This window comes from Ruditapes philippinarum, unplaced genomic scaffold (genome assembly GCF_026571515.1).
Source record: "Ruditapes philippinarum isolate M1 unplaced genomic scaffold, ASM2657151v2 ctg1678_1_1_1_1, whole genome shotgun sequence".
Taxonomy (NCBI): domain Eukaryota; kingdom Metazoa; phylum Mollusca; class Bivalvia; order Venerida; family Veneridae; genus Ruditapes; species Ruditapes philippinarum.
In genome coordinates, this window is record NW_026861405.1 from 120806 (window position 1) to 128334 (window position 7529).

Consider the following 7529-nt stretch of genomic DNA (forward strand, 5'->3'; position numbering starts at 1 on the left):
ACAACTCTTACGGTGTTAACATAAAATTTATTTATATTAGTGTTCTCACTATATGGTAATATAACACAGTGACATTAAAAACTGAGGTTGTTTTTCGTATTCAAGAAGCATGTTCTGTTTATCTTTACGAGTATCTTTTATATGTCTGTATGACAAAAAATGAACTTACGGTCTTTTTAAGTTCAAGGTTGAACGTAGATTATTCAATGATAATTATGGCTGAAGTAATTTTCAATGTCAGGAAAATGAAAGCGGACCTCGGACATATACTTGTACGAACGTATATATAATAATTAATATCGTTTTAAACATCAAATAAGCACGTTTCTCAGATGTCAAAGTAAGAAAAGGGCTGTACTCAATTGAAAAATGCCTTACGTCAAGTTAAATTCTTAAAATATACAAAAATAGTATCGGGCCCACCGTACTGCGTTGCAATCGAATCCACTGCCGTCTGCGACGAAAACATTTTTTTTCATTTATTTTATAAACAGGCAATAATAATTTCCAAATTTTCCAAATTATGGTTAATTTGTGAAAGTATCATTGATTGGATGTGATGCCGATGCATTATTGGGTCGTTTTGCACACAGTTGTATGTGTTTTAACCAAAATTAGACAAAAGTGGCGTCCCCTCATCAAACTGTACAGAAGTATTTGCATAAACGGCAATGAATTGCACCGTGTCCTTGTAATAGGTTGAAAGAGTACATATGTGGGCTCCAGTCTCACTGAGTGTTTCCAGTAAAACATTAAAACATAAAACAAAATTCAGTCATATACTTACCGAAAACAACAAACGGCCATATTTTATCCACCGTCGCTGCGGTAGACCCACCGCTTCTGCGAAAGCTATGGCCAGTGTGATTTTGGGACAAGAGTAATTTGTGGATTTTTCTGAATAAAAAAATCGTTTTAAGGTTCTCATCTACATCTACATTGTACGTCGGCGCAATCACACTTGATTTTGACGCGACGGGTGGTGCTAGGTCAAGAAAAAGAAATATACAAGAAATGATAGAAAGTTAGAAGAGGTTGGATAGTACAAAGGTAGAGATATAGACAAAAAGTATGGCCAGCTACATTTCGCCTCTTCAATCCAAACCTCTCCGGTTACGGTGGCCGCTGCCGGCACAGCCTTGGATATCACTAGTGGGTACTTGTAGCTGGGCCCCTAAGGCGACTTAGAATGTGAGGGCTGATAGCCCCTGCTTGAAGGATACCAAGTCAGGGGCCTCTGCAACGGAGGCAGGTAGGCTGTTCCATATTGTGGCTGTACGAGGTAAGAAGGAGTTCTTGTAGTACGATGTAAATGTGGATGGTAGATGGAACTTCTTGGAGTGGTCACTTCTAGTGCGGCTCGGGGCAGGGGTGAGATAATCGCTGACTGGTATGTCCACAAGGTCATTGGTGATCTTGAACATCATGGTCAGCTGGACTTTGGTCCGTCGTGACTCTAATGTCTCCCACTCCAAGTGTTGGATCATTGAGGATACGCTGCTTGTGTTGTGGTAACGGTTCGTCACATATCTTGCAGCTCTCCTCTGGACTATCTCGAGCTTGCGTGTAAGGTCCTTGGTATAAGGGTTCCAGACGGTGGAGCAATATTCAAGGCCTGGTCGCACGAGTGACATGTAGGCTGTGCTCTTGACCTGTTCATTGCTGATGCGCAGGTTGCGTCGAAGGAAGCCGAGTGTACTGTTGCCCTTCTTCACGATCTTGTCAACATGTTGATTCCAGGAGCGGTTTCCAGACATATGGACTCCGAGGTACTTGGTTGTCGAGTCTATCTCGAGTGTGTGGCCCTTCAAGGAGTACGGGTATATGATGGGGTTCCTCTTCCTGTGGATCCTGATTATACTGCATTTCTCTGGGTGGAAACTCATGCCCCAGCGTTTCTCCCACAATGCCAACTTCTTCAGGTCATCCTGTAAAATGTGGCAGTCCTCTTCAGTGGTGATTTCCCGGTATACCACACAGTCGTCAGCAAAGAGTCTGGCTTTGGACGTGACATGAAGTGGCAGGTCATTGATGAAGACCAGGAAGAGTATGGGTCCGAGCACTCTTCCCTGGGGGACTCCGCTGATAACGGGTGCTGGGTCGGACGTTGCTCCATCAACAACTACGCGCTGAGTGCGGCCTGTGAGAAATGCCTCAATCAACTTCAGGGTATGGTTTCTGATGCCATAATGATGGAGATTGACAAGCAAGCGACTGTGTGGGACGCGGTCGAAGGCTTTGCTGAAGTCCAGTACTGCGAGGTCATGTTGTTTACGCCGGTCCATGGACTTGGTGAGCTCATCTGTCAGCGTTAGTAGCTGGGTTTCGCAGCTCCGCCTTCTTCTAAATCCATACGGGCTGTCGGTGAGTATCTTGTGACTATCCAAATGATTCATTATGTTGCTAACGATGATGTGCTCCAGCATCTTGCAGGCTATGCAGGTGAGGGATACCGGTCGATAGTTGCTGGCTTTGAAGCGCTCCCCTTTCTTAAATATGACTGACACGTTGGCTGTTAACCACACCTCAGGTATGCTGCCAGTAGAGAGGCACTTTTTGTAGATGACGACCAGGTATGACGAATACTGTTCAGCCATCTCCTTAAGGATGCGCGCAGAGATCATGTCTGGGCCTGCTGCCTTCTTTGGGTTGAGCTTCCTGAGTAGTGTAAGCACTCCCTTGTTGGTAATCTCTATGTCAGGCATGGTGGGGGATAGTTCGCCCTCAGGATTTGGGATGCTGGATTTGTCCTCCCTAGTGAAAACGGATTGGTATTGGTTGTTTAGGATATTGGCTTTGTCGATTGATTCAGCATTGATTCTGGCACAGATAGATCTGAATTATTTGTAGATCTCAAGTTTAGCTGATGTTTTTGGTGTATGAATTGGAATATTGAGGAAATAGAACATTTCCATTTTCTAAAGTTAATCAATGGACGGTGCATTATAATTATTCTTGCAGCTTATCATTGAATAGATCAATTAACTGCTGCTTTTATCCCAGATTGTACAGTTATAATGTAAGTGTGGCTGGCACTAGGGAAACGCGCCAAATGGCGCGTTGTCGCACTGTCGTCTTGTCCCTAGTGAAGCACGACAAACGGCACGTTGTCGTGCGGCACATTGTCGCCCTTTCGCTTGGCTTATATATATAAAAATAGACAATCCTTCGATTTGAGCCGAGCGACAACGTGACATCGCAACAACACATCGCACGACAACAAGACGAAAGTCCGACAACGCGCTGTTTGGTCCCTTTTCGTTCTGTCGCTAGCGACAACACGACGCACAAAAGCGTTCCAAATCAGCCACCATAGGTAAGATATATGCCGAGATATTGTACATTTCTGGTTAGAAAGTGTAACTAATTATTGTATTTTAAGCAAATTCTCTGTGTGGATTTTCCATTTCATTTTATTGTTGACAAAAAAATAAAGTAACTTTTCGGTTTCAGAAAATTCATTTACCTGATCTTAAAGGTGTAATGGTGGTTACAAAATTATAGCTGTGTAATGTTAGATGTGTCAGTTAACACCATTGCATTTTGTCTGCACCAAAGACTGACATGTTCTAGGATAGTTTGACGTTTGGATCTTAGTTCTTGTGCCAAAATGTCCTGATGCTGTAAGGTAGATGTACTCTTCAAGATATCTATTCTGACATCGCCAACATTAAGAGACAAATCGTTAATAAAAAGCGAAAACACAAGGACAGACCCTTGAGGTAGTCCTGATATGTTAATTTGGTAGACTCAAACAGTTTGCCTGGTACACTGACTCTCTGTGTTCTGTTTCTTGGTAGATAAGTTATAAACTGAATAATATTGTGCGAAGAATAATGGTAATAATGAAATAAGAAGCTTGAGATATGTCGAGGAGAATTGTGCCGGTTAGTTCTCCCTTATTCATTGCATTTATCCATTTGTCATGTTGTGACAAGAGTGCTTAGATCTAAATCCTGTCTGTCATACAAATATTTTAGAAATGAGTGGTAATACAGATATTGGTCTAAAGTTGTTTCTTTTTTCCCCTTTTTTTGATCCTGTTTTATGAATGGATATAATTGTTTTTACCTGGTTTTAATACTCATATTGATAACAGACGTTAAGCGGTCTGCATATGTGAGAGAGTGCAGTTTTTAGAAATATTGCACTTATTTCCAATCGCATCTTGTTTACGCTAAGAAACTTAACATAGAAACAAGTAGTAAACTTGTAAATAAGTCGAATTACAATTAAAAAGAGTATTAATTAATACTGCATATGCACTAACAAGTTACATGTACGAGTAGAGTTAATAAGAATTAATAGATAGAATAAAATAATATCAATTGATCTATTGTAACAATGAAGTCCTATATACTCACATTTAAAGCAATACCTTGAGGAAAATCAACTTCTCTACCAACGTCAGTCTGGATTCAGGTCAAATCATTCATGTCAAACTGCACTGATTAGAATTATTGATGATTGGATTACAGTTACTGACAAAAATGAAATAGTTGGTTCAATTTTCCTTGATCTCTCTAAAGCTTTTGACTATGTGGATCACTCTATTATTATTGGCAAGCTTAGAATGTATAACCTAGACCTTTCAACAGTTTCCTGGTTTTCCTCCTATTTAGATTGCAGAACCCAACAAACTTACATATCCGGTTTATATTCAGAGTCAAGTTGAGTAACTACTGGAGTTCCTCAGGGCTCAGTGCTAGGTCCTATACTGTTTTTAATCTATATCAATGACCTGCCTTTGTCTATGGAAAAAAAAGAAACTGATATTTTTGCTGATGACACCACCCTTTCAACCTCTGATGTATCCCTAAACAGAGTAGTTGAATCTCTTACTCATGATCTTTTAAATGCCAACAAATGGTGTGATTTGAATCGCAAGTCTGGTGTCTATCAATGTTAACAAAACTAATGTCATGTATTTTTTCTCAAAACACAAGCAAAATTATATTCATGAAAGTAATCCTTGTATTTCATATAAAACAGAGCAAATTTTTTGAAGCTCTGAAGAAAAATTATTGGGTATTACAATTAATAACACATTGTCTTGGCAAAGCCATATTGATAATGTTCTTAAAAAAATGTAACTCATTGTTGCATTTATTATCACGTATAAAATTATATCATATCTATACCTGTACGTAAAATGTTTTACAATGCAAATATTTTACCACATCTTGATTATCGTTGCATAATTTACGGTTACTGTACGTCTTTTTTTGGAAGATAAAGTTATTAAGTTCCAAAAGAGAGCTGCAAAACTAATTCTAGACAAGATTATGACACTCCATCTGCTGAACTTTTTTCTGAACTCCGCCGGGTTGTCTCCACGAAGATCGTTTTGAATTTTATGAAATCTTTCGAAAATTATCAAAAATGTTGATAACTAGTCTTGTGCATAACGTCTTTCCGCTTTCACATATGGAGTTTTATTCCGCACATGAATCAGCGGAATGTAACATTTGATTTTAAAGCTGCTCAATTTTTAGATAAATATAGAATTGACCCCCTCCCCTCCCTTGTTAATGCTCACTGATCCCCACTCCCTGGCTGTTTTTACCTTAAACCCCTGTACACGTATTTCGGTTTTATACCTACTAGTAGTGCGTACATGTATGCTGGTATATTAGCTAGCTTATTTCATCATAGCTTACACTAAATAAAGCAAAAAAATAAATAAAAAATAAATAAAAAATAAAAGATACAAAAGTAAAACATCTATCATTTGTCAATTATTATGCTTTAACAAAACAACATACTAATAATACTTACAATATTCTATATTTTTCAATTTAAAATATAAAGACCACAACATCACAGAAGGTTTACAATTTAATATTAATCTTACTTTTAAATATCACAGATTGAAAGAGTCAAAGCTCTAATGGATTATGCAAATCAATAATAAATAAAGTCATTTTTATGTTGTGTCTTCCAGTTTGCAGTAATATAGCTTTTAACAGATGATGTATATAAAACATGATTTGTTATATAATTCACATTTTCTGGTAAATATTCCAATCCATAATTCCACTGTAGAAAAATGTTCCAGTGCATATTATATAACAATGAAATTTTAACTTATTTGATTTTGTGTTATATTTTGTATGTGTCAGATACACAAGAAATGTTTGTTGATGAAACTTCTCCAATATTAATAACTTATTTATTCAGTTATCTATTAATATACTTAATCAGAAGGTATAAAGTTTATATATTTTGAAGATTTGTTTGCAATGAATGTTTTTTCCGGTTGCATTTTGGTTCCGTTTAAGTATAATAATAATAATAATAATAATAATAATAATAATAATAATAATAATAATAATAGTAATAATAATAATAGTAATAATAACAATAATGATAATAATAATAAAGACTTTATCTAACGAGAGAACTCATTTGAACAAACATATCAATCTTCCATGAGGCCCTCAACAAGGAACAATATAAATTTAACATATTCAAACTATTAAAATACATAAATGTAAAAACATACAGGAGATTATCAATTTGCATACATGGATGTGTGATAATACCTCAAGTATAAGGTTTTAAAATGGTTCAAAGATGTAGCAGACTTAATATAATCAGGAAGGCCGTTCCAAATACAAGATCCAGAATAAACAAAAGACTTACGAAATTGTTCAGTACGAAAGCCTAATAGTGTCAAATGAAATAAAAAATAAAAATACAAAGGCGTTATTACGCGAATAAAGGCGTTATTACGCGAATCAAAAGGCGTTATAACGCGAATAAAGGCGTTATAACGCGAATCAAAAGACGTAATTACCCAAATCAAAAGGCGTAATAACGCGAAAAAAGGCGTAGCAACGAAAATAAAGGCGAAGTAACGCGAATAAAGGCGTTATAACGCGACTCAAAAGGCGTAATAACGCGAATCAAAAGGCGTAATAACGCGAATAAAGGCGTAATAACGCGAATCGAAAGGCGTAATAACGCGAATAAAGGCGTTATAACGCGAATCAAAAGGCGTAATAACGCGAATCAAAAGGCGTTGTAACGCGAATAAAGGCGTAATAACGCGAATCAAAAGGCGTAATAACGCGAATAAAGCCGTTATAACGCGAAATGAAAGGCGTAATAACGCAAATCAAAAGGCGTAGTAACGCGAATAAAGGCGTTGTAATGCGAACCAAAAGGTGTACTTACGCCAATTAAAACGCATTATAATGCCAATTTAATACCATATTTATACTAATCAAATGGCCTAGTAACGTGAGAAAGGAAAAACAATATTGATCTGAATTTATTGCTCAAGATATTAAACTCGTATAGAATAATATAATATACATTTACAATAACTAACATTCCATTTGCGCAGTAATAATGCAAACTATTTGTCATAAACTAATGAAGACTCTTTAATATTTGCCAATTTAAGGTGTCTTGGTGCCTTATAGGTCCATTGGACTGGACGTAAATACAGTTAATCTGAATTCACATGTATCACATATTGATTTTACACATGTCACTATAGTAAATGAATTTCTTTTCTTTTC